Below are 27,088 nucleotides of genomic sequence, written 5' to 3' on the forward strand. Positions count from 1 at the left end.
TGTTCGGCGGTTCCAAAATGGCCACCGGAATACCCAAAATGGCCACCGGAACATCCAAAATGGCCACCAGAACACCCAAAATGGCCGCCGGAACACCCAAAATGGCCGCCGGAACACCCAAAATGGCCATCGGAACACCAAAAATGACAGCTGGAACTCCCAAAATGGCCACCGGAACACCCAAAATGGCCACGTCCGGATGGGGAAACATCACAGAATGGTGAGTTTTGGGCCCATTTGGAACACATTAAACAAAGTTTAATGCATTCCAATGGGCTTTTCTGTTCCGTTTAGCGATGTTTCCCCATAGCGAAGGTTAATCCGGAACGGATTAACCTCGCTATGAGGGGCACCACTGTATATAAATATATTATAGAGTTGTTGAAAACATGCAACTTTGTAAAAAAGTAAAAATCAATAAATGTAGAAATACATTCCTTAGACTTTTAGTATATTTGAATAGGTGTGTGAAGACTAATAAGTTTTCTGTGTGCTTACCCAGCCATCTACCAGTTTAAGTCTATGGAGGAAGATCCACGTTTTCTGTGTGTTGCCTTTGTGCTGCTGTATCTCTGCAGATGCTGTTTTCCTCCCCTCACAGCCAGCCTCTCAGCTCAGTTCCATTGTGGCTCATTTAGCTTTGCTGTCTCTATGTTAGCTGGCTAGCATTTTTCTTATGTTACACTAACCTTTTTATAGGCATAGGATGTTTACATATTCTTATCTTTGTTTACACATTTTCGCCTGAGTTGCAGATTCCCATACTAGCAGGCTAATGCAAAATCACATAAACTCTGCTACAGAAGTGAACATTTGCTGATAAGGGAAAACAACAACATTCTCCTGTATCTTTTTCTCCTGACCCAGTAGATTCAATATATTTTCTCACTGAGTCTGCTTTGATAGCTAACTCTCCTTCATTCGCTGTAAGAGTTGCTATAGTTGCAGATCTAATGGACCTTTTCCATGTATTCTACTACTCACACAGATTACATGGGAATAGATATGGCTTTGTCAATCACTCTGCAGTGACCTCTAATGGATATTAAGTGCATTGCTACTTAAATAGTTACTTTTTGTTCATTTGCAAGGTTACATACCATGTTTTCCCCAAAATAAGACAAGGTCTTATATTAATTTTTGCTCCAAAAACGCATTAGGGCTTATTTTCAGGGGATGTTTTATTTTACAGTCATGCCATCTTCTGGTTGCTGCACAATGCTGCACAATGGTGGAGGGCGGGGTTTCACTTAACTAGGGCTTATTTTTAGGGTAGGGCTTATATTACGAGCATCCTGAAAAACAATACAAGGGCTTATTTTCAAGTTAGGTCTTATTTTCAGGGAAACAGGGTATATGTGTCCTGAAGTAGCCTCAATTACTATTCAAACCTTCATATTTTATTCACATTTCACATTTCTAGGGCTATAATTCTTACATCCCCTTCATCATACTGTATATTAATTTATTTACACAAATATCAAACTGTGACTGTCTCCTCCATCAGGTGAGTGCAGGGAAGTCTTGTTTGTAAGTTTTCTCAGTTGTTCACTAGTCTAATTTCACAATTGTTACATTACTATGTGTAAGTTTTTTTTTTATTTTGCTCTGTGTGTGAGAGAGGGAGAGGGAGAGGGAGTGTGTGCGCGCTCGCATGCACACATGTGCATGGGTGCTTTCCCTGTTTCACTATTTAAACATACAGTATATTATTTGTTGTATATTTTGATGGGTTCGAATCATGATTTTTCTTTCTTATGTAGTATTCCCTGCTTTTTGAGTAGAATGATTTTCTGTTGCCTTGTTTCTGCCTTTTTTTGGAGGGGGGACAAGTTTTAAGGGTTCTTTAGGGATTTTGGAGTGCCGGAAAACACAAAAGGAGAAACCTGAAATGAATTACCCCAAAGAGATAAACGAAGAAACTGGTGCATGAAAAACCTGAAAAACTGATGTAGGACCTACAAAAAAATCTGAAACAAAAGAAATACAAACATTTTGTATATCAGTTGTGACCAAAGGTTAAGTGATAACTGGTGGTGGGTGACACCACCACCATCACCACCACCACCACCATCATTGTTGTTGCTATTATTCAGAAACACCAGGCACAGTCAACATTATAAAAACATTGTCTGGTATTCTATAACACAGGAGTCCCCAACCTTGGGCCTCCAAATGTTCTTGGACTACAACTCCCAGAAGCCTTCACCACCACCTCTGCTGGCCATGATTTCTGGGAGCTGAAGTCCAAGAACATCTGGAAGCCCAGGGTTGGGGACCACTGCTATAACAGACACAAGTTTTAACCAAAACCCTAAGAATTTGTTAAATATCAGTGCAGTATGCATGCTTTTCCTATTGCAGCCGTTTTTTGGAGCTCAGATGGTGTTATTTCTGAGACCTGCAGCTGTTTATAGTACTGTGTGAAATCTCTTGATATTGTTCCCAAAGCCCCAATGACTATGGGGACCACTGAAGTGTGTTTCTTCCAGAGGTGAGATGTATCGATTGCGAGGTCTCTATATTTTGTTAATTTTCCAGTGCTTTATTTTGGCATTCCCTGGAATTGCAATGTCAATGATCCAGACATTTCTTCATTCTATTACTACTATGTCTCGTGTGTTATGCTCAAGGTGTCTATCAGTTCAGATCCGGAAATCCCACAAGATGTTGACTTCCTTAATTTCTGACACCTTCTCTGCCTGATGTTCCCACAGGTTTTTGGAGGCTGGCAAGTTATACTTTTTGTGTAATGACCAGTGCATTAACTTTGCCACTCTATCATATCTAATTTAGTAATCTGTGCAATCTTTGGATAGTCACAGATGAGGTGTGACACAGTTTCATCTTTTCTTGGCATTCGACATTTGTTGTTAGCACTAATTTATTGGATCTAAGCTTTCATCATGTTGGTTTGGAATCCTTGTCCTTGTACAGCAAAACCAAGCCTTCAGTTTCTTTTTTAAGGGTCCCTAGTTTTAGCCATGCCCATGTTGAATTATTATAATGCTTTCTATCAATATTTCCCAGGTGCTGTCCATGTAGTGGTTTATTTTTGCAGCTGTTCAGTTTATTTTCAAATTCTTATTTCTTATATTGAGCCTTTGTTTCTGTTGTTTTTGTGGTAAATATAATCTGTCCACATCACTTTTTGGATGTAGTGCATGATGCATGTTCATTACTTTCCATGTTTTTTGATCCAATTCTTCTAATTAATTTTGAGTCTAAGCTATTGTTCCAGCTATGTATCTAATTACTGGAATTGCCCATGTGTTTATGGCTTTGATTGTATTTCCACCATTTAATTTTGATTTTAAGATTTTCTGCAGTCTTTTGATATATTCTCTTTATGTCAGTTAAAAAAAAGCAAAGTGTGCTGCTTATATAGAAGTTCCCTTTCTCTTCAGTTGGGTATAGGGAGTTTTCAGTTAAGTAGTTATACAGTGGTGCCTCGCACAACGAGCACCCCGTAGAGTGATGAATTCGCTCTACGGTGATGCTTTTGCGATCGCTAATGCGATCGCAGAGCAATGCCCCCAATGGGCGAAAATCACAGAGCGAAGGTTGGTAAGCGGTTCGCTTACCGACCTTCGCTTTGTGACCCGCCGATCAGCTGTTCCGCGACTTCAAAATGGCCGCCGGAACAGCCGAAATGGCCAGCCGCAGCGTTTTCGTGCCCTCGTTCAGTGAGGGGAGGGCGCGAAAATGGCTGCCGGCCATCGGAGAAACATCGCTGAACGGTGAGTACAGCAGCCAATTGGAACGCATTAAACACTGTTTAATGTGTTCCAATGGGCTTTTCTGCCCCGCTCAGCGATGTTTCACACAGCGAGGGTTAATCCGGGACGGATTAACCTCGCTGTGCGAGGCACCACTGTATATTGATCTTCCCAGTACTCCTGTGAAGAACTTGAACATTGTTAGAAGGCATGTAATTGGTATAACTACTGGGTTCTTTGCCCTTTTGATGATCTTTTATTATCAGAAATGTGTGGCCTGTTGCCATCCAGTCTTCAGTTGTAGAATTTTGAAGTAAATGGTTAAATTGCACTGTTGTACGTTGATGGAGACTTGTTAGATGCTTTAACCAAAATCCGTGCAGCTCATCTGGATCAGGTGCATTCCAATTTTTCACAGCCTTTACTTGCCTCTTAATCATTTCAGCTGTTATCACAATATAATCCATTTGTTTTCCTTGAGTTTCTTTACGAATGTCTTTAATACATGAGGCATTTTCATTATGTCCAGTTGGGCTTTCCCACATTTCTTTCCAAAATTTTAGAGCATCATCTTTACATGGATCTAATTTCTTTTGCTCTGCATTTTCTTCTAGTGATGTATAGAATAATCGTTGGTCATTTTGAACTTGCATGTTTTCTCTACATTGTTTCAAGCTTCCATCATATCTTTGAATTTTCTTTGCTGTAGTTATTACCTGCTATTTTAAATATTCCATAGTTTCAACAATTGCTTTCCTTTCTAGGTCATATATTTTACATAGTCTGGCTAATATTTTTTCATTTTAAAGTTTTGAATATTCCAAGTGTTTTAAGTTGCTAATGTCTGCATGTAATTTGTTTATTTTTCTTTCCAGCCGAATTTTGGAGTGCCACAAATTTTCTGGGTTTTTTGTGGCTTTTAAGCAAGTTCCATGGTTGTTATGGTAGCTGTGCCATACATTAGCTGGTTTGTTTCCTTTAGCGTGTTGGTTGGGATTGTTCTGATGACATTTGCATCGTTCAGTAGATCCTTTACTGGTTTGCTTTGTAATTGGCTCAAACTGGGGAGCTTTTGTCTTTCTGTGTTCTGGCTGATATGGGTTTCTAGTTTTTCCCTCAGTGATGTTTGCTGTTCTTATGATTTCTGGGTTGTTCCATAAGTTCTTCCTCTATTGATATGTTTTCTTCCACTATTGTGTCTACTTCTACCCTCCACTTGTCCTCTATATTATGGTCATTGTTCTGTGTTTATTTTGCCACCTTTTCTAGTTCTTACAATTTCAGTTCTGAAAACGCTTTACTCCGGATGATAAACCTTCCCTAGTCCATTAATCATTTTTCAGTTATATCACTACTGCACTTGGGTGTTTCCTTTTCCAAATTTCAATCATTCTTTTTTGAAAACTACAGGCTGTTGGGTTTCCCTCGTAATAACATTTAATAATTTCTCAATTTTCTGTGAGAATACACGTTTTGCATTTACGTTGTTCCAGTAGCTTCACAGCAGCCTGTCTTGGTTCCTCAACAGGGCCTGCTGAGCCCTGTAACTCGTTTGTCACCAGATGTCCAGGGACTATAGCATCTAATGGGGTCCTTGTTGACTTGGGCGACAACCAGTCCAGTATGCATTTCCGATTATTTCCTCTCATCATAATTGATGGTTGGTGGACACAGTTGGTCCGGCTTCTCAGCTGAGACCTATCTGGCTTAGGAGACCCTTCAGCATAGCTCTCAACCTCACTGATGCATGCAAGCCCTCCACCTCAACTACGCTTATGCCCATGGAGGGGATGATGATGATGATGGTGATGATGATGTTGATTGTCAGTGCTATTCATTTAGACTACAGCTACTACAGCTGATTGGTTAAGAAAGTCCTGTGTGATCCAGACCACTGTGTTTTTCTGTGCATCATTCTTGAGAAAGAAAGAAAGAAAGAAAGAAAGAGAGAGAGAAAGGGAATCCTGAAAAGGACCCCTCTCTTTCCTCCTTTCTTATGCTTGTAAGCTTATAAGCCCTGGAGAGATTTTTCACTGTATGAAAGAACACTGGGTTGAAACCAAGCCTCTCTTAGATAGTAAGTACATGACTAGCTTCTTTGCTTGGAGCAAATGAATTACATCAACAATTGGCACATGTGGCCTTCCTAACCTTTCCGACTGTGTCATGTCAGTGTCAATGCAAGGCAAACAGGAAGAACCAAAGAAGGATTCCAAAGATGACTCATTGACGAAAGACTAAAATTCTCAAAAAGAAGATACAGGAGAATAGGGAGAGAGAAGTACAGTAATAGGTGATCAGTAATTCCCCCCCCCCCTTATAAACTGATGATAGAGAGAAAGAGGAAAGACATGTCAAGAGGGCAACTATCTCTTTCAGCCTGATAGCTGCATTTGCTCTCAGAGAAGTTTCATCAGGGAGTAGGGCTAAGGTAAAATAGCGTTAGCAAAATACACCAAATTTTGGCTTCAATTTCTTCCTGCCAGAAACATAGTCTTCAGAGAGGTGTTTCGACTTCTTTAGAACTGAGAAGAATATATATTAATGCTGGAAAACTGGCCAAATGATGGTGCCATGGGTAGTGATGGCCAGTGTCCTTTTTGGTTGGTTGGACAGAAGTCACATCACAGGTGGGGTTAAGCTAAAGGTGACAGAGCCAGGGAAAAAAAGTGGATATTCATATATATGTACACATACATATATGTGCACATGCAGAAACCCACAAAAGCAAACAAGCAAGCATGCATTACACATATACACATCAGGAAGGTAGCAGAAGCAGAGCCCTGACACTTCACCTCTATGACGAGGAAGCAGCTAGGAGTGAACCAGCTAGGCATAGCCTGAGCTGGAGGTGGGTCTGTGCTTCATCTGCCGCAATTCACTTCATTGATCATGGGTAAATGGGTGTGGCCATCATGGGGACTCTAGAGCAGGGGTCCCCAACCCCCAGTCCGCTGACCAGTCTTGGTCCATAGCCTTGCCAGAGCCAGGCCGCGGAGTCATATCTCCTGCCCCCTGCATGCACAGACATATGCATGCCCCCTCCCATGCATGTGTGGCCCCCTCCCACACTTGTATGGTCCCTCCCATGCATTCACAGCCCCTCCCACTCACGCACAGACGCACACATGGCCCCTCCCACGCATGCAAGGGATGCTAAACCGCTCTGTGGAGGCAAAAAGGTTGGGGACTGCTTCCCTAGAGCAGTGGTCCCCAACCTTGGGCTTCCAGATGTTCTTGGACTTCAACTCCCAGAAATCCTGGCCAGCAGAGGTGGTGGTGAAGGCTTCTGGGAGCTGTAGTCCAAGAACATCTGGAGGCCCAAGGTTGGGGACCACTGCCCTAGAGGATACACTGGGACACAAGGGAAGCTGAATTCAGCCTCAGGGCCTGAGGTTCCCACCTTGTGAACGGATAATAAAACATCATGATTAATTATGTTGCTTTTATTCGTTCACTTTTATACTTGTATGTTTACTAGCTTTGTACTCTGTTTTCCCCCTCCTTCATATGGGAATAAAATAAAATTAAACAAGTACAAGTAAAATGTGGGAAGATTAAAAACAACATAGGACAAATTAAAAGCATTTAACATGCATAAAGAGAAGGGGTGGGGATGCCTCCCTTCAGTTCAAAGCTCCTTCCTTATGCAGCAATCCAACTTCACTGCCAATGGCATGCCTGAATGAAAAGGTCGGTTGCCTTGAATGAGAAACACGCTGAATTAGATGCCTTCAGGGCTGGCCCAACACATATTGGTGTTGGAGATGAACCAGCCAAATAAAAGGAGGTGTGTGTGCTGGTACATGCACAGGTAGGTATGTACATGTGCATGCACATATGCACATGCACACCGATTCACACCAGGCACAAAATGTACAATTCACCAAAAGTTTGTCTTCTGCACCTGTCACTGAAATAAACACAAGCAAGCTGGAGCACATGAATGTCTTTGCAGAGGTCCCACTCATTCCAGAAGGACTTTCCCAGGAAAGCTTTTCCAGTGGATTATGCTCATGGCTTAAACCTGTGACTTCCAGTACATTGCTTTTTCAGTAGCAAATGTTCACCATGCTATCCGTCACATCCTCTTAATGATGACATAGCAAATCGTATGCCATCAGAGGCAAACTGGCTCCTAAACTGATTCATGGCACGGTGCTTTTCACTAAAAGGCAGTTAACACAGCTGGTTATTTTAAACATATTTCAAATGCACCATTTAACTAATAAACACCAGAGTCTGTTGAGAAACTGTTTCTCCTTCTACAGGCTCTTATGAGCATGCTAACTTAAGCTGAAAGGAGTCTAAGTGTCATGTAAGCCCCTCTTCTCTTGCCTTTTGGCCCTTGCTGCTTAAGCTCTTAGAGACAGGGGATTTATGGAGGGTATGTTATCAATAGCTCACAGTCATGATGGCAATATACTATATCCAGGATCGGAACAAGTATTCCCTAAGATACCCAGCAGGGATCCAACAACAGAAGGATTCTGCTGTGCTCCTCTCCTGCCTGTAGAATTCCCAGGAACATCTGGTTGGCCCTGGTGAGAACCAAATCTTCACTAGGTCTTCAGTCAAATCCAGCATGGCTCCTTTTAATAGTCACCACAACATAGTGAATTTTGAGTTCTCTCTGTACCCGGGCTTTGTAACATATTCTATACTTTCCCAGGAGCAGAAGGGGCCTCGGGTTCGAAACATTAAGGAACCCAGCCTCCAGAGATGATGGTATTTACTTTAATCCTCAGGAGAGACAGATGCTCTTGGTCTCTTTCTTCATCATATACCTAGCCTGATTATCTTTAACTGCACTGAACAGCCTACAGTCTTTCTGTTGTGTAATTGTGTCGTGCACATTCATTTCCAAGGGAGCTCAGGATGATGCTGTACTTACATGATGAATAGGGAAACTAATGACTATTGCAATCACTTACTTAAGGAATGAAAAAGAGAGGGAGGGAGAACTTGCTTGTTCAGAAAACATGGGCCTTGACTGAAATGTGTTTTTATTATACTATTTGCAAGCTCCAGTGTCTGCTCTCTGCCTGTCTCAGCCTCATTGTCTTTGAGGAACACATCAGCAAAGTTAATAACACTGCTATTCAGATAAGCAGTGTGATTGTACACTACACATAATGGATCCAAAAGGCAGCTCTCTGAACCCAAGGAGCTTACAATTTCAGTTTGAGTAATATGGAGAAGCAGGGGGAAGATTGGTAGGGATAAGAAGCATGCAGGACGGATGTGTCCAGAGGGACTTACCATATATTTATGATACGTTTTGGTTTGGGATAAAGGTAAAAGGCTTAAGCTATAAGTTACAGTGAAACCTGGGCTTTGGCTGTGGAATTCAAAGAAACAAAGTGGTAACACAGGTCTGCTTGGACAGTTTTCCTGCAAACTGGGACAGCTCTAGCATGAGGCAGAGTGAAGCAACCACTCCAAGGCATCTGTTGCTGGGGGCAAGGGCTGCAAGGACCGTCCCTTGGTTGACCACTTCCCCTGTGTAGGAGGACAGAGCTATGCATGCCATAGGGACTGTCCTTTCTGTTACTGGCATCCAGTGGCAGTTCAGTCAGCATCTGTACATTGTGCAGAAAAGGGAATGATCTTGTTCACAGTTTGAGGCAGCCAAATGCCTTGGGACAGACATGCCACTGAGGATGAGTAAGAGATGAGACAATGGCCTGTGTCACGTCTAAGAGTGGCAGATTTAGTTTACAGATTGCAGGACAAGCCATGTGACACACACCGTTCTGCCCCCTTTCAAAAAAAAAAATAGAAGTTTGGGGAGTTCCAAGGGACAACTGGAGGTTTGCTGACCTCCCCTCTGCCCCAGGATTGATTGTCTCAGGTGAATACTTCACTTGATCTAATGGTAGGGCTGTATCCTCCTCCCAACAATGTGGTATGCAGTAAATGATTAGCAGCATGACTGTAACTATTTCTGTTCAGAACTAAACCCCACTGAGTTCAATTGTGCTTACTCCTAGGTAAGTGGGATTAGGATTAGAGCTCCAAAAACTTTATTGTTGGCTGGCTAAATTCCTGCTGATTTAGCTAGGTCACACAGGTGGCAACTTGTTCTGCATGAAAAGAATTTGAGGGATTTTTTTTGCAGAGGGTGGGGGAAGAGACATACAACCTGTTCCAAATGTGGCTAGAGATTCAGGATGATCAATGTCCTAAACACTAGTTACCTTGGAAACCAAAACCTTGAAAGTATGTCAGACACATTTCCAGTTAAGAAAATATTCATTTGGGAAGATCTATGTATCCGTCTGTCTGTGTCTGTCTGTCTATGTCTCCAAATTTTTTAAACTGGAAATGTGTCTGACATACTTCACATACATTACCTCAGTAATCCTTGCAACAACCCTATAAAGTAGGTCGGCATCATTACTATCCCTCTGTGTGTACATCGGAGAGAGGAAACCTGAGGAAAACAAAATGCCCCAAGGCCAAATAATATGTTTGTGGCTGAGATAAGGTAAGATTTTTTAAAAAAATTTATAGTCTGAGATTCTAGACAATAGCTCTTGGGAAGAAAAGACACCTCACCACCAACATAGGCTGTGTTACACACATGTAGGGCATCCTCTTCATATGTACTTAGTCATTTGCCCATTACCTGATCATGCATGTTGTGCATTGATCTATCTTGCCAGCCACTCAGGTTGAATAGGGATGTAAACATGCATGATGTGATAAGTACACAGGCTATCCAACCCTGCAGTGGGTAAAGACTAGATATAAAGACTAAAAGAACTGGGCATGTTTAGCCTTGAGAAAAGAAGACTGAGGGGAGATATAGCAGCGCTTTTCAAATACTTGAAAGGTAGTCATACAGAGGAGGGGCAGGATTTGTTCTTGATCATCCCAGAGTACAGGACATGCTCAAGCTTCAGAAAGCCAGATTTAAGCTGAATCTCAGGAAAAATGTCTTAAGTGCTAGAACAGTACGACAATGGAACCAATTACCTTGGGAGGTACACTGGAGGCATTCAAGAGAAAATGAGACAACCATCTATCAGATTTGCTTTGACTTGGATTCCTGGATTCAGCAGGTGGTTGGACTAGATGGCCTAGTAGGCTCTTTCCAACTCATTTATTCTATGGTTCTACAAATAAGGGTTCCTGACTCCAACATCAGCTAAAAAGCACCAACTAACTCTCCCCTACCCCTACAATTAGTAGGTTGCTCAAAGAAAAGTACAGTGCCTCGCTAGACAGTTACCCTGCATGACAATGTTTTTGCTAGACATTGGCTTTTTGTGATCACTATAGGGTTTTGCAAAATAGTGATTCCTATGGGGGAATTTTGCTGGACAATGTTTGGTCCCTGCTTCGCAAACAGATTTTCGCTAGATGACAATTTTGACAGCTCCCTCCGCGCTAAAAAACAGGTGTTTTCGGGACCTAAGCTTTGCAAGACAGCGATTTAAACAGCTGGTCAGTGGTTCGCAAAGAATGGTCAGTGGTTCGCTAGACAATGACGATTCTTCCCCATTGGAACACATTAAACAGGTTTCAATGCATTCCAATGGGGAAATGCTTTTCGCTAGACAATGATTTTGCTAAACAGAGATTTCAGTGGAACGGATTATCATCATCTAGCGAGGCACCACTGTATGCTTAAGATGTGAAAAACTTGCAATCTTAATCTTGTACAGAATGCAAATCACTGAGCATGTATTCACAAGCATTGTGTTCCTTTTTTTTTTTGTAGTACCAACAGTAAGTACTGTACCATTAGGCAGAATGATGGGTGTGCCTCAAGCAACAGAGTTTTGGAGAGGGGGCATTTCAAGGACTGTCCCTACTAATCTTCCATTGTTGAAGAATAACTGTCTGTAATGCACGGTTAATTTTAATGTTTCAACCTGGCTTGATGCTATTTATCCCATAGTCAGTACCGAAGTAGGATTCAAACAACAATCTAATTGGCATGTATTGGGGGGGCATTTTTAGACAGCAAAGTATCTTGGGTGGGCCTTGCTTTCTTCATCCTCAGCCATTCAAATAAATATCCACTCTTGTTGCTCCACCTGAGGGCCCTTCTCAAAATAATGTAAATTCTGCAGGCCTCAAGATGAGCCACCCATCCTCTGCCACACTGAGGAAGAATAGGAGACAGGGGAGAGTTTGAAAAGGTTCCTTTTTTTGGATACAGCTTACCAAATGTCATAATAAGAATGACTAAATGCTCTCTAGAGCACTTAGGCTGCCTAGTCTAACTAGCGAGTACAATTTTGGCTGTAGTAAGGAGAAAGTCTAGGAGGCATTTCAGAGAAATAATCTGCACATAAAAGAATGTGCATGCTTTAACATGTGAGGATTAACAATTCTTTAAAAAATGTCCAGTTGGAAAAATATGTATATTTTAGTCCATGGGGGAAACGTGTAAGTTTGGCGAAATACATAAATAAATGTGAATATTAGGAAACAGAAGGGTTTTTTTAAATGCACAAATTTTTAAGGCACCCCACCTCTTCCCCAAGCCTCACAACCTCATCTAAAAGAGAGCTGAGAAGAAAATGCACATGAGATTCAGAAAAATGTAAGAACTGAAGACTGAAGAATTTCACATCCTTATCCAATGATAGGAGAAGGAAAGAAACAATGTATTTTTATCTCCTCTATTGGCATTTGGCTAGGTTGTGGCACACTTCTCGAATGTTCAGTTAATGCCCCCCTTTTTTTTGCACACCTGCATCATGAGCTGTACACTGGAACTGGTTGAGAATTTATCGGGAGCCAAGAAAGAAAAGGCAAAGACATTCTTATAACATCAGGTTTTATTGAACTGAATGGAATAAGAGAAAGGTAAGTAGTAGTATTTGCTGTCCATCATTGGTAGTCTTCTAGTAACAACAACAGTTGTCACCACAGCCACAGTAGAATCATTTTTATTCTGCTTGTTGGCTAAAAGGACAATATGTACAAGTACATTCCAGAGCAACATAAAAGTATTAGTGGCAGGGTATTTCTTGCCATCAGTCTTACAATTTTTTATTTAAAAATGAGATGACAATAAGGAAAAACAAATGAGGACAGTGGAGGAATTTAGATTTGTTTCCCCACTAGATAAGGCGATACCTTTTAATTGGACCAGTTTGTGCTGATGCGAGAGCTTGCTGCACCTTGTCATCAAGAGGGATTGTTTATTCAAAACTATCAGGTTGTCTACTTTGACAGCTTTGTGATATGCCAAAAGCTCTGGCAGGCTTAAAACATCATAGCTGAACATCTCCCCAGAGTTTGCTTACTGAGTGCTGCAAAAGACAGAAGACTGCTAGGCATCCCAGAATATACTAGCTGTTTTCCACAGAAAAGCATGGCATCTGTAAATGAGTCATTGCATTAAAGAGGCAAACAGGACATCAGATAAGACTTTCTGAAACTAGAGCTACATATTTCATGAGACCAGAGGCTGCCTATAAAGTAGTACTCTGATCATAAGAACATAAGAAGAGCCCTGCTGGATCAGACCAAGGGCCCATCTAGTCCAGCTTCCTGTATCTCACAGTGGCTGCACCAGATGCCTCTGGGAGCACATGAGGCAACTAGACAGCCTCTCCCCCAATACCCCTCCCCTACATCTGGCATTTTGAGGTACCTTCCTTTTAAGCCTGGTGATGATATATCCCAATCATGGCTTGTAACCTGCAATGGACTTCTCCTGCAGGAATCTGTCCAATCCCCTTTTAAAGGCATCTAGGCCAGATGCCATCACCATATCCTGTGGCAAGGAGTTCCGTTCCACAGACTAACAACACGCTGGGTAAAGAAATATTTTCTTTTGTCTGTTCTCATTCTCCCAACCCTCAATTGGAGTGGATGTCCCCTGGTTCTGGTATTGCATGAGAGGGAAAAGAGGTTTCCTCTCTCCACTTTATCCATCCCCTGCATAATTGTATATGTATCCAGTGAAAAAGGGCAGCTGTGAATTGCTGCTAATGGCTGCTTATACCTTCCACTGTGTGTCAGTCATTTGAGCTGGTGTGGAACTCAGGCAGACAAGCAGAAACTCATTAACCAGGGGCATTTGGTTCTGTAATGTATGCCATTGCCCTTAATGCCAGTAAAACTAAGCAACAGGATTCTGGCCTGTTCATGATAGGCAGAAATAAAGGGCTACTTTCATTGAGATTGTCAAATCCCACTAAATTCCTTACATATGTTGATGATAGTATATTCTTTTTTTCTGGGTGTGAGACAATCTGAAAGTTTGTACTAAAAGCTAGACTGGAGAAATCCAGCCTGGAAAATCCACGCCCACACGTACCTAAAGTTAGTTGACTCTCTCAAAGCAGCCAGAAAAAAAATCTCTTCATCCCTCCCAGTAACATTACATTTCCCAGCCAAACAATTAATGATTTACTCCACCCTCATAACAAGAAAAATCTACTCTCTGAACCATCACATCAGTGTCTTATGGTGATGCCAACTAGTTCATGCTTCTTTTGTTTTAGCTAGGATAGGATCATTGCAAAACAGATTGTATGTACTATATGGGAAATGTTTGAGACCAATATCCCCTGAAAGGAGTGACAAAATATTTTCAATGCAAGTCTGGTTCCTAGGTTCCTGTAGTATTTTCTGGCCATCTTCATTTTATTTCTAAGCAGGCACCTCACTTAACTTTAGAATGCACCATTCCATTCAGGTGGAACAAGTATTTGACGAGTTTATGGATTATTTCTGCAAAACTAATTTCACTCCAAAACTCTACTGAACATTTATATGGCTTGAGGTCAGGCATCTTCCAAACACCTAAGCTTCTCTGCTTTTCTTTCTTTCTGTCAGTATTTTGGCAGAGTACTGTAATTTTTTTTTTGGGGCTTCCACCAAAAAAAAAAGTTAACAGGCTTACCTCAAAACAAATTGTACTGTAGGCAATGGATGAAAGAAGTTAGCTTTGTCCTGGAGGTCTTCAATCTCATCCTATCCTAGGGACAGGATCAGGGGCTGAGAGGGCAGCAGATTTAGTGGGTCCACATTTTCTTCATTTTGACCTACCCCCATAACACCACTGTGCCCTTTCCCCCACTTCCTGAGGTAGGTGTTCCTAGTTGGCAGACAGAAGGCCCCTGTGGAGAAATGGAAGGGACCAGAAGGGGTTGGTTATTGCTGGTACTTCCCCTCTCAGATGGCAACTTTCCTGAAGACATCAGAGAGGGAGACCTGTTCCTTCCTCTGTCTCCCTGGGATGCACTTCCAGGATCATAGAATTCAACCCTCAACTAAGTTTGCTTTTGAAATGTCGGCCTTTCAAAAGTAGTGTACAGTGAAACTGATAATTTGCCAATTTTCTAAATTCTCTCTCCCATGTAAAAACTTTGAATCAAAAGCTAACTGAAAACAATATTTATTTATTTATTTATTTATTTATTTATTTATTTATTTATTTATTTATTTATTTATTTATTTATTTATTTATTTATTTATTTATTTATTTATACATACACTGCCCAGCTAGAATGTGTCTACTCTGGGTGCTTTATATATAATACAAAATTCTCATACATTGTAGATAGGGATTGGGAAATCTATCTGCTACACATTTCTTCATGATTGAATTGATTAGACAATCTTGAGCGAAAACAAAGTGCAACCCTTGGACAAATCTGTCAGTTTCATTTTTATTCTTATTGAGATTCTATGAATTTTTGTGCATTGTGGATGGTAACAAAGTTCTCACCCATTCCAATTTCTGGCCAGCATTTCTTCTATTGCAGCAACATACTACTAACTGAATTCCTTAAAAAAAAAAAAAAAAAAACCAAAATACCGACTAAACCTCTCTGATTTATGAATGTGCTTCTGTACCCATGATTCAAAATGCTTAGAAATAGCTTGATATCGCTACATGCCTTTGTTGCCAGCAAGAAGAAGGATGCCAAGCTTTACATAGAAAAAGGAGAGCCTGAATGTTGACAACAATAGCGGCAGCAGTCAAGATGGTCTACAGGATACCCTCTTGTGCTCATTACTAGAGATGGGGGTATTCATATTTGTATATGAATATGAATATCCCTGTGCAACTGGACTTAAAAAGGGTCTGACCCTGGGGCTGGACCATCCATGCATGCGTTCGGCAGCAGTTTCAGCCTTGCTCATCCTTCCAATCACTCCTGGAATGCTGCTCTCTTCCCGCTCAGCTGGCCACTCCAGGCGAAGGGGAGGGAAGATGAGTCTCCCTGCAGGGCTGCCAAGTGGCCTACCAAGTGTGAAGAGAGCAGCACTCCGGAAGTGATTGGAAGGATGAGCAAGGCTGCTGCCACTGGCAGACGTGTGAGTGGATGGTCCAGCCTAGGGGCCCTCGTTAAGTCCAGCTGTGTGCAGATATTTGTATTTCTATACAAATACAAATACCACCATCTCTACTCACTACCTTTCACAAAGTGACACCAAGCAGGAAAAATTCCAGAAACTGACTTCTTTTTTTTTACCAGCTACTTCTCACCCACACACAAAGCAACTGTCAGGGCTATTTTTCAATAAATGTGAATCTCCCCCAGAGATTTCCATCTCCTCACAGCACAAACATGAGCTCTTCCACCCTAAGTGATGGAAAAATGTCCCTTAACTCAGAATCTTTCCTGGCAGTCATTTCCTATGCCCCCTACAAAATAACAAACTGTATCGCTTCTTTTACATCCAAGTCTAAAAAACAACAGCAACAAAAAAAAACAACTGCTCCAAAACAAAACCATTTCCTAAGAACTGTTCACAACCACACAACAAAATCAAGAATTGATCCCTCTGCTACCACCATGTCACAATATCAGGTTAAGCTCTCCTTAATAGCCGCTCATCCACAATACCCTTTTTTTGTCTTGAGATGGAGAAATAAAGGAAAATGTAAGGGAGAGGTTCTATCAAACTTTATCAATAACTGCTCCTTCACTCTCAGCACTCAGCTTTCTTTAGGCTGTTGGTACTTCTAGGAAGCTTAACTCAAACAGTGGTACTGCCACTGCCACCCTTTACCAGATATTCAGTAGCATAACAAGGCAGGACACTGCATTCAGTACCTTGAATCCTCTGTGTCCCAAAATCCAATCAACAGCTGGAAAGGAATTTTATGTTTTTTATTTAAAAGAAAAGAACAAATCAGTTAAAATAGCAAAAAAAGGTGAAAATCCCACTCAGTTACTCAAAATGAGTTTCTCAGTAGAATTCAGCCAAATACTGTAAAAATTCAAGACAATTCCAAAGTTCACAACAGAACATAAGAACATCTATCTACCCTATTCTATACTCAGACTAATAGAGTAGACTACAGTGGCTTAGGCTGACTCATGAGTTGCAGGGAGGCAGATGGCCCCTCCCTCAATGGCCATTTTGGGCAGCATGCTGCCAGTAACAATTAATTACCTTTAATTCTTGATAATCCCTTTAATCTATTATCAAGACAATGGGTAACGTTCTCAACTTTCTCCTTCCTAAATCTAACATTTGCATCTTCTTGAGGCGCAGGAGGGAACTCCTGATCCAAAATATACATAAGAGAGAATGCTTTGATATGTAGAGAATATGAAAGCATTAGCCAAGTCCAATTTGAAGTATTTCTAATGGCAGATAACATAGGAATGTAAACTTCTTCTTTGAGGAGTTTTGGATAGGAAAGCAAGGCACAATTTTTTCTTTCACGTGCTGACTTTTCCATTTGTCCTTCCAGCTTGCCTTGGTTGATAAGGTAAATGACTGATAAAAACAATATTTTCCATATTTCAATTATCCCCAGTACTTGATCCCTTTACAATAGGTCACATAAATGTTATATGTTATACTGCATTGAGAATTTGAGTATTATATTCATTATATTGCCCATTTCTGTGGTGTATATATTTTATGTTTTATTTTGTTGTAAACTGTTTTGAAATGTTCAAATCTAAGTGGCTTATAAATACCTATAAATTATTGTTGTTAATAATTATAATGCCTTCTTGCGTGGATACCCTAAACGTGAGGTTTAACTGTGTCAGAGAAGCAACAAAAAAGAAAAAAAGAGAAAAAACAAAAAGAAAAAAGAAAAAGAAAAAACAAAAGAAAAAACAAAGAAAAGTAAAAAAAAAGACTTGGAACAGCAGCTATGAAGGAACTAGAATAGATTCTTAAATACACATGAGTGTCACTAGAGATCAAAGCCAAGAACCTCCATATTAAGATATTACCAATTACTGTATTATTATTTATTTAACATATTTTTACCCCACCTTTTTCCTTAAAAAGGACTCAAGGCAGCTTACATAATTAAAAAGACATTTAAATACTAAAACAGTAAGTATACAAAATATTAAAAAGAACTAAACAAATATTGTATTTAAAACAGTAAATAAAATCAATAGTAAAAACACATTTGAAGCAATAAGGCATAACATTTTAAAAAAATTACTTCAGCAGCCAGTCAATAAGGGAAAGGCTGCCTGAAGAGAAAGGTCTTCACAAGTGTGCAGAAGGTCAGCAAAGATGGGGCCAGTCTGGCCTGCAGAAGGCAGCTAGGAAAGGCAAAGACTTCACATAAGATGGGTTGATTCAGTAAAGGAAGTCACAGCTTTTACTTTGCAAGAGATGAGAAGGATCCTTGACCCAGTCATTTGGACCCAGTTCAAGAAGGGTGATTTACTGAACCACTGGTATATTAACATTTATTAAGTGGAAAATCAGTAAGAAGACCTAAGATATTCATATTTGACTTTTAAAAAAGAGAATACATATAAAAAAATACAGGGATTGGTGAGGAGGAGAGTGGCAGAGAAAGTCAAGAGGGCCAAGTTTCTCCAAAATGTTTAGGGGTTACTTACAACACAGCAGCCTAAATCCTGCTAATGATGTCTGCTGGTGCAACTTTCAGCAGTGAATTGCTGTGAATTAGGAAGTGCATGTAGACATTTCCTGCGATACATCAATCGCACAACTCAGTGAGCAACAAAAGGGCCTACTTTGACTTCTTAAGCAACCATAATTTGTAACAAAATCTTAGTCACCAGTTTGGCCAGCAAGCAGCATCAAGGTGGCTATTAAAAAAATAGATGACTTTCCTCAGGTCGTACCCAACAGAGAGAATAAAAAGGAGCACGAAACTGCACACATACAAAAATCAAGCAGCAACATTTTCGGGGGAGGATTTTGAAGGCCATGTTGCTAATAATTTTAAGTGTTGAACTACTAGATAACAAAGGAGATAAACATCAGTCCCCAAACTTATCTTAAGGGCCCCCCACATTTTATCAGTGGTGTGTCTTCAGGGCCATGCAGTGTGGCAGGCACCATCTTGCTTGCACTCTTTCCTCTCAGGTCTCAACATGTTGTGGTGAACTGCTCCCACCCTAGATTCTAAATTGGCCAGCAAGAATGGCTGATGGGCAAGACTGGAGGTATTGGGATGTCACATCTGGACTTCTGGGTTTTTTTTTTTAACTGTTGCTGTCCACCCCCAGTTCTCTTCACCTTGGACTTTCTCCCACCCATCTTTTATTTGGAATTTTTAAAGTGTTGATTAACAAGTAGATACTGGAGAATATGTAGTCAATAAAGAGTTAAGCATATGTTCTTGAGATTCGCTTCATGGGTGGTGGTGGTTAGAAGCATGGGAATAGATCCAGGTAGTGGTGGTTGGGTGCTATAGGTGCAGAATGCCCTTTGGGGCTGAGCCCCTTTATGGGGCAGGGGGCATGGAGGTCTTGTACACACGCAGCTTGGAGGCTGTTGAGCACTGTTGCTCCCTGGGGGACAGGTAGAGTCACAAAGTGGCTTATGTCAAAGTGGTTAACCCTGTCTCTGTCTCCCTAGTCTGCACCAGGATCGGTGGCTGATGGGGATCTGTGCTTTATGCTAGAACCAGGGGCTATTGGAGCTGTAACCAATAAAGTTGTGACCAACTTTTATACCGAAACAGGCTGTGTGTATGGTTATTTGCTCTCCAGCCCCAGGACCATCATCAGGCTTACTGACAAAGGAGAAGCAAAGGAAGATAGCAAGACTTCAGAGAAACTAAACGACTTCTTTACTGCTATCTTAAAAGATGGATGGTAGATAAACTCTTCCTAAACTAATGTTCTGAGGAAGCAGATCTGGGGAGCTGAAGCAAATAACGGTAACAAGAGATGAGGTTTTAGACCTTACTGACAAGTACCCATCTATGAGTTCCGAAAGAACTCAAATGTGAGGCTGCTAATCTTCTTTCCTATGGTATAGTCCTTAAGATCAGCCTCTGTTCTGGAAGACTGGAAAGGAGTCAGCATACTACAATTAAAAAAAAAAAAGATATCCAGAAGGATCCAGGAAAATACAGGCCAGTTAGCTTGATTTCTGTCCTGAGTAAACTGGTGGACAAACCTATTACAGATAAAGTTATCAAGCATTTAGAACAGGAACGGGCAAAGTACATCTGTGCAGCGTTTGCCACAAGGGGAAGGGAATGTTGGACCTACTTTGGCCTTTGGCCTGCTCTAGCAACATTGTTTTCATGTTCCTACAAACTGTACATAGCTATTGCTTGACATTTTTAGATTTTCAGCTCATTTCCATTTAGGAAATACAATTATTCCTGCCAAGTCACAGAGATAGTGGTTGCTAATGTTAGGCAAATCTAACTTACATAATTCAGAGTGAAATAATCAAAGTGGCGTCAGATTTCAGGTACAGTATGTGTGTGCATGTGTGGGTGGGTGTTTGCATCCAAGAGTTTTTTTTTAATAAAAAGCAAATCTTAACTGGCAGAATCCTTTTTCTTTCCCCCCACCCCACCCCAAGCCATTACTCTGGTTTCATCAATTATGCTAACCTTACTTTGTTGCTTCTCACATGTTATTGTGCAAGACTGCCAGCCAGATTTTTGAAAATCTGCAAAAAGTTAATGTTTAATAGCCCACACCGGAGTGTTGTTTGATGTTTACACTCCTTTGACTAACCTAATTTGTAGAAGGAATTGAAGTTATATAAGACCCTGGGCTGGCAATGAATTACTGCTAACTGTTGCCCAGAAACCATCATCTTATTTAGCCCAACATGCTTTGGAATAAACCGTTTCAATTTTGTATTCTTTTTTTCCTCACTGACAGGCAGTATTAACACCTACCCAAGCTGCTTCCAACACCTATTCTTGTTTGGATTGTGGTTGTTCCACCTTGGTGCTCAAGCATCTTCTGCGAGGGCCCAAGCCTCCGGGTTCAAGGAAAGTTGCACATTCTCTCTAAGCTGATGACAAGTTTGCGGCAAGTAATCTAATAAACTGGGTTGACCTGAAACCAAAAATAATGGTCTAAAGGGAAGAGAGAAGGTTAAAAGGTCATTAACAGGTATTTTAAAGCCCCTCTTCCCATAAAATACTGTAGTTGGGTGTATCTACAACTCTTTTTTTTTTTTTTTGAGGGGGAAAAAATAACAGCTGAAAGAATATTTACCATGTTTATTTTAAGGAGCCAAGCCATAAAACCAGACAATTATGTTTTCATTTTGTGTTAATTATAATGAATTCTACCCACACATATTGAATGTAGCTACTGCAGAAGTAGGAAGGTGAGTAGCAAGTGGGCTTATAATACAGTATAAACCTCTTAGTTGACTTGAAAATTAAATTCAGGTTAAATTGGGGTGGGTGGGTTAATAGTTAAATTGGTGCTAAATTGCTCTTTAAGTGTAAGTTACATGAGTACTGCCCACCTTTTAAGGAGTAGAAATATCCCATTCATGATTTCACTTCCTGTTTTTCCTCGAAGGCAGAACTACATGGCTCTGTACTGTATCCCCACAATGTGCAAAAATATGCGCAAAGGTGTATTTGAAGCAAAAGAAAACAAACTGATTCTTCATCAGGTCACCTGAGTGCCACTATATATGGGAGGCATTTTAATATAAAGACAAATTTATGTGGCGGTGGCGGCGGTCATTGCCATCATGGCTCTCCCTCCCTTCTCAAGAGTTCTTCCCAAAATCCAGGATTCGAGGATGGGTGTTTCTCAATGGCAATTTATGGCTCAAGTGCCCACAGAGGGGGCCCTGCATGCCACACGTGCCATAGCTTCGCCATCACTGACCTAGGGGTATGATTCCGGAATTTTACAGAGATCTAATCCTGGGACTTGAGTTCTTTATAATTTGTATGTAAGTCAATAAAACATGACTGATATAGCCACAGAACAGAACAGAATTCAAAAGAACTGTGTTTTGGGGGTATTTTGTGCAGAGGGACTGTAATCTGAAAGACACTTTCGCTACAATCTTGTATTGGAGTAAGTCCCATTTGATGTAATGCTGAAACCTTGTTGCTTAGCATAGTATGTTGCACTAGAGCAGGCCCACTGGATCCTTAAGGATTTAATGAGCCATCTTCTCCATAAGTTCCATTGATTCAAATGGGCTTACTCTAGTGCCATTTACCACACTCAGCAACAGGATTTCAGCCAATGGGACATAATTCTGAGTGAATACATACAGGACAATGGACAACACAGTAGAAGAGCAAAACATAGTTCAAGTTTTTCAAACTTTCATTTCTGCAGCATGCAAAAATTACAGTTAATGACTGCAAGAAATACTGACGCTGCTGTAGGACTGAAACAACACAGTATTCAGCCTGTTTCTGTTTGATGCCTCTCTGGTTTAAAACACAACTCTTCCAAACACAGAAATAGTGCAGAAAACTGAATTACAGTTAAATAAAAAGCAACCCATTTTATTAGAGATAATGATGATGATGCCATCTTAGAACTACAGAGCTGAAAGGGACTCTATGGATCAATTATGCTTCTTCGTTTTGATTGATCATGTATGCTATCAAATTATCAATTACACATCTTGTTTGCTATTCCAAGTCCATTAAAAGATTGTTACAGATAACAAAAATTAGCTCCGATGAAAGATGAAGCACATTTTCAGGGACATAACAAAGCAAAACTATTAAATGAACTGCTGGCTAGCTCAGAGGTTTAGGTAGAGGTTGAGAGTTCAATTCCCCACTGGGCCTCCTAGCCAGGGGCTGGACTTGATGATCCATAGGGTCCCTTTCAGCTCTGCAGTTCTAAGATGGTGTTGTTCCTCTAAATGGATACATAAAAACCTAAATAAATCAAAACGGGGACATAATGGGTTAATATATAATTTAATTCTCCTCTGCAAGAAAACAGCAAGCATTGTTTTGGGAGTTTGTTTCCAGACATTACCTCCTCCTCCCATAAACAGAAGAAGAATGTTAAGTTCTGTGTTTTGCAATATCGCTTATTTTGGGCTCATTTTTAATATGCTTTCAACCAACTCTTGATCTGCTGCATCAGTGCGTAAACCAAAGAACAAAATGTTACCAGTGTTAGAGCGTGTTTCTAAAGGAACACATCAGCTTAGCACCGCTTCTTAATTCTCTAAAGTCCTCCTCCTCACATTTGATTACTTTGATATCTGAAACTATGTCCTTGCCCTTTAAATATGTAAGAAATAAAAGAAACAAAAACAAAAACAAAAAAAACAGAAGGGGGGGAAGGAAAGGGAGCCAATGTGATCTTTTGTTACATGCAGCTCTTGTACTTTAGCAGAAATGCTACACTGCAGATTTTTACAATTAACATTCCTGCCATGTACGCAACTCTGGATGAAGCTAATAAATTCTTTGAAGCACACAATCAGCTTATTTTTTAAAAAATCATTTCATGTCAGTAATGGGTTGTAACATTCTTCCGTGCCCCCTTCACTTCCTACTCAAAATTAAGATCTTATCAAGCCCCTCCTCCCACCCCATAAATAATTTTAGGGACAGCGTCCTGGTAAGACATTAATTTTAGACTGCAAGAAACATCAAGTACAGAGTTTTAGTTTGGATACGCGAGAAGCCTATTGTAATGTTACCTTTTCCTCCACCCCTAAATTAAGCGGTGGGGAGAGTTGAAACAGCCCTTTATGACAAATGCTAAAGTGAGTGAAAATGCTATGAATATACATTAGGGGGAAAAGATTATTCATGTTTTAATGCTTATTATGCACAGTGGTTTAACATTTTGTGCCTAATAATAGGTGACTCCTATCACATTTCGAACTTTTATGTCTACCATCTTTGAAGTCCAGCCATATAAAGTCTGTTTGTAGAACCACAGGAAAGTTAAAGCAAATACGACTTTAGAGTGATTCATGGGGACAGGAATTTGCAGTGCAGTCTGTGGGGGAGGGGGGAGGAGAAGGAAAAGCAGGCCCTCGTGTTTGTATCAAAGGAAATGAAATGTTCACAATATTTTCCAGTTGATAAATTTATTAAAGCATTTCAGAGTTATGTAGCTTGAACATTGCTGACATAAACAATCTTTGACCTGAATCAGATCACATTACACTCTGCGGGGGGAAGAAGAATTAGAATGAAGTAGAGAAATTAGAATCCCGAGATTTCAAAAATTGCTCACAGTGACCCATACTTAACGGAATATATGGCAGAGTGAAAATTATTAAAAGTTAAGAAATGCGATTGTGTGTTTATTCTTTTGTGTTTCAAAAATTTCCCACCCTCTGGGCATTCTGTTCCCTGACCTTGCTGCCATAGAATCCTACTCTCTTACGGGGGGGGGGGGGGGGTCAGGGCACTCTCTCAAGATAGGATAGTCTGTGGATCTACGTATGTGGATTTCACTATAATTCTTTATCAGTGATTCCTAAACTTTGGGCCGCAGCTCTTCTCAGACTACAACTCCCAAAGCTCTGGCCATTGGCTGGGGAGACTTGGGCTTCTGGGAGTTGTAGTCTGAGATCCTTTCAGGCCCTAGTTTGGAGACCACTGCTCCATAAGAATAGACCACTGGTTCTTAAACTTGGGTTACTCAGGAGTTTTGGACTGCAACTCCCAGAAGCCTTCACCACCAACTGTGCTGGCTGGGGTTTCTGGGAGTTGCAGTTCAAAAACATCCAAGTAAGAACCACTGGAATAGACTACAGTATATTGTCTGGGACACAACACATGTTCTGCAGTTGCATGTTGAAGGGGAGGGCTGGGGATGCAAGCTGTCTGCAATTTCTAATATTCTTTTTGAGGAACCTGAGGAAATCACCAGTTTAAACCACTCTCCCCAAATTTTTGGAGCAAATGAATTACTTTCTCTACAAATACAGGGCTACCTTATTAAAAAAAAAACCCTCCCCATCCCCACCCTCAGCCCTGCTTGTCCATGGTTGCAAAAGAAATTAATTTGTGGCTGGTTGCTACACAATTGGCAGGCTTTCTGCTTCAAGAATGTAAGCAATCGTTCTTTGCTTTCCAGATATAGTTAATCTGGCAGTTAAAATACTTTGGAAACATTTTGATGACTTATCTGGAAAAGTCGCTTTGGCATTTTTCAAAAGAAAAGCTTAGCCCTGTACACAGAGGGAAGATAAAAGATACAAGAAGTGTTTGTTTTAAGTGATAGTATTCATTTAGAGATCATAATGTAACCCCACCCAAGCAATTATTGTGAACAGAAAAAAAGGAGAGAGAGAGAGAGAGAGAGAGACTGAGAGAGAGAAATCTCAGCACACTCTGGGAAACAAAACTATATTCAGTCCTTTACTGCTATAGTTTAGTGGATTGTGAGCTGTTTTTATTAGAGTTAGCTGAATTCTGTTTTGCATAAAAAAGGAGGCCTGTTTGACATCAAGAACACATTTCCATTAATACGACTTTGACAAAGTAAAATAAAATCGCATTAAGATGATGTAAGTAGATACAACAATGAAATCTCTGTAAGATAACTTTGGCTCAGTAATTTACAGTCAAGTTTGTACAGGAAGGAAAGCAAGAAGAATTTTACACGGAGGCTTCTTGTGTTTTGAAACTCTTTTTTTTTTTTTTTAATAAAAAAGGCACTGCAATGAAATCATTTGTCCACAAGTATTTGAAAGGGGGAGGTGCTGGTGGGGAGGGGAGAGAACAAATCAATAGAAAGATTTTTTTTTGAAAAAATAATTTAATTCTTTTGTTTGTTTGCATGTTGGATGCAGGGGGGATTAGAATGATATTTTTGCAATAGCACAAACAAGTTTTGTTCTCTGGCCTAGCCTATAATCATCATGATTGTTTCAGGGGACTTTCCAGTTCTGAGCAGCTGACAACAAGGTTTTAGATTACATGGCAATTTAGGAATGCATGGAAACCAAGCAGTTAATATAACAGAGTGTGGCCCTAAACAGGTTTAACCTTTAGAGCAAAACAAAAAATAATTTCCAAGAAAAAATTTAGTCACTGGAGTCAATCTACACAATTGTGCTTTGTGTAGATACATTTATTTAAGCTTTCAGTATCTATCTATCTATCTATCTATCTATCTATCTATCTATCTATCTATCTATCTATCTATCTATCTATCTATCTATCTATCTATCTATCTATCTATCTATCTATCTATCTATCTATCTATCTATCTATCTATCTATCTATCTATCTATCTATCTATCTATGTTCTTTGATGTCTTTCTGTTAGATTAGTCATTAAAAAGAAGGCATTCATGGATCTTGATAATACTGTGGAATTTATGACTAATCAGGCCTTGGCAGCTACAATATTTTCTTTTGTAGTGAAACGGTAATTTTTTTTTTTTGCCTTATATAAACTCCCCCCCTTGAAAACTGTGTTACACAAGCTACTTATTAAGTATTATAAAAGGCTTATTATACAAAGTTAGCACTTTTGTTTAACATCTGACCAAATAAGGTAACATGATTTTCTCCAGTGGGCATGATCTACTCAGCACACCAAGTTTTCATGTTTTAGGCTGCATACCTATATATACTGAACAAAACAGAATTTCTGAATGGACACACATAGGATTACTCTGTGATTCAGTAGATTAATCATCTTGGGTTGATTAATGTGTGCAGGAGGGCTGATGGATGTGAGTGAGTGAGTATGCTCACACATGCAGTCTAAACTGATGCAGTTGCAGTTTAAGGACACATATCTTTCCTTTTGGACACTATTTGGGCTCTCAAGCAAAGCCATAAAAATCTAATTTTGCACCTAAGGCAGGACTATAAGATCGTGCCCCTACTCTTTGCTGCACACAGAAGAGATCTGAAGGACTTGGGGAGCAGGCAGTGCAAAACCACCAAGGTACCAGATGCTACCAGCCAAATCTGAAATTTGCAATACTTGCAAGAGTTCATAAGACCTATCCCATTGTTCCTTGCCCCTGTAAGCTTACCATGGTTAGAGTGAAGTAAACAGTCTCTTGGGGTATAGAGAAAACAAGGCATCTGCAGGGTGAGTGGGACCATTTCCCATGCAGACATTGTGTAGACAGTGATTGCAGAAAGGGGGGTGGCTAGCTGAGCCTCTCAAGGAGTGGAGAGTTTAGCCAGTAGGGAACAGCTGGACAAGGCTTGCAAAATCTCCCCTTGTATTAATTGC

At 40.4% G+C, this 27,088-nt stretch overlaps 1 long non-coding RNA gene across 1 annotated transcript; it reads right to left on the bottom strand.

Moving 5' to 3' along the window:
- Positions 1-10,605: 10,605 nt before the first annotated feature.
- LOC144588319 (uncharacterized) lies at positions 10,606-20,968 on the bottom strand. Its single transcript, XR_013543826.1, has 2 exons — positions 20,812-20,968; positions 10,606-18,229 (listed from the first exon to the last, which is right to left on the bottom strand). It is a non-coding gene; the product is annotated as an uncharacterized LOC144588319 (long non-coding RNA).
- Positions 20,969-27,088: the final 6,120 nt, after the last annotated feature.

Source organism: Pogona vitticeps, chromosome 3, assembly GCF_051106095.1.
Source record: "Pogona vitticeps strain Pit_001003342236 chromosome 3, PviZW2.1, whole genome shotgun sequence".
Classification (NCBI taxonomy): Eukaryota; Metazoa; Chordata; class Lepidosauria; order Squamata; family Agamidae; genus Pogona; species Pogona vitticeps.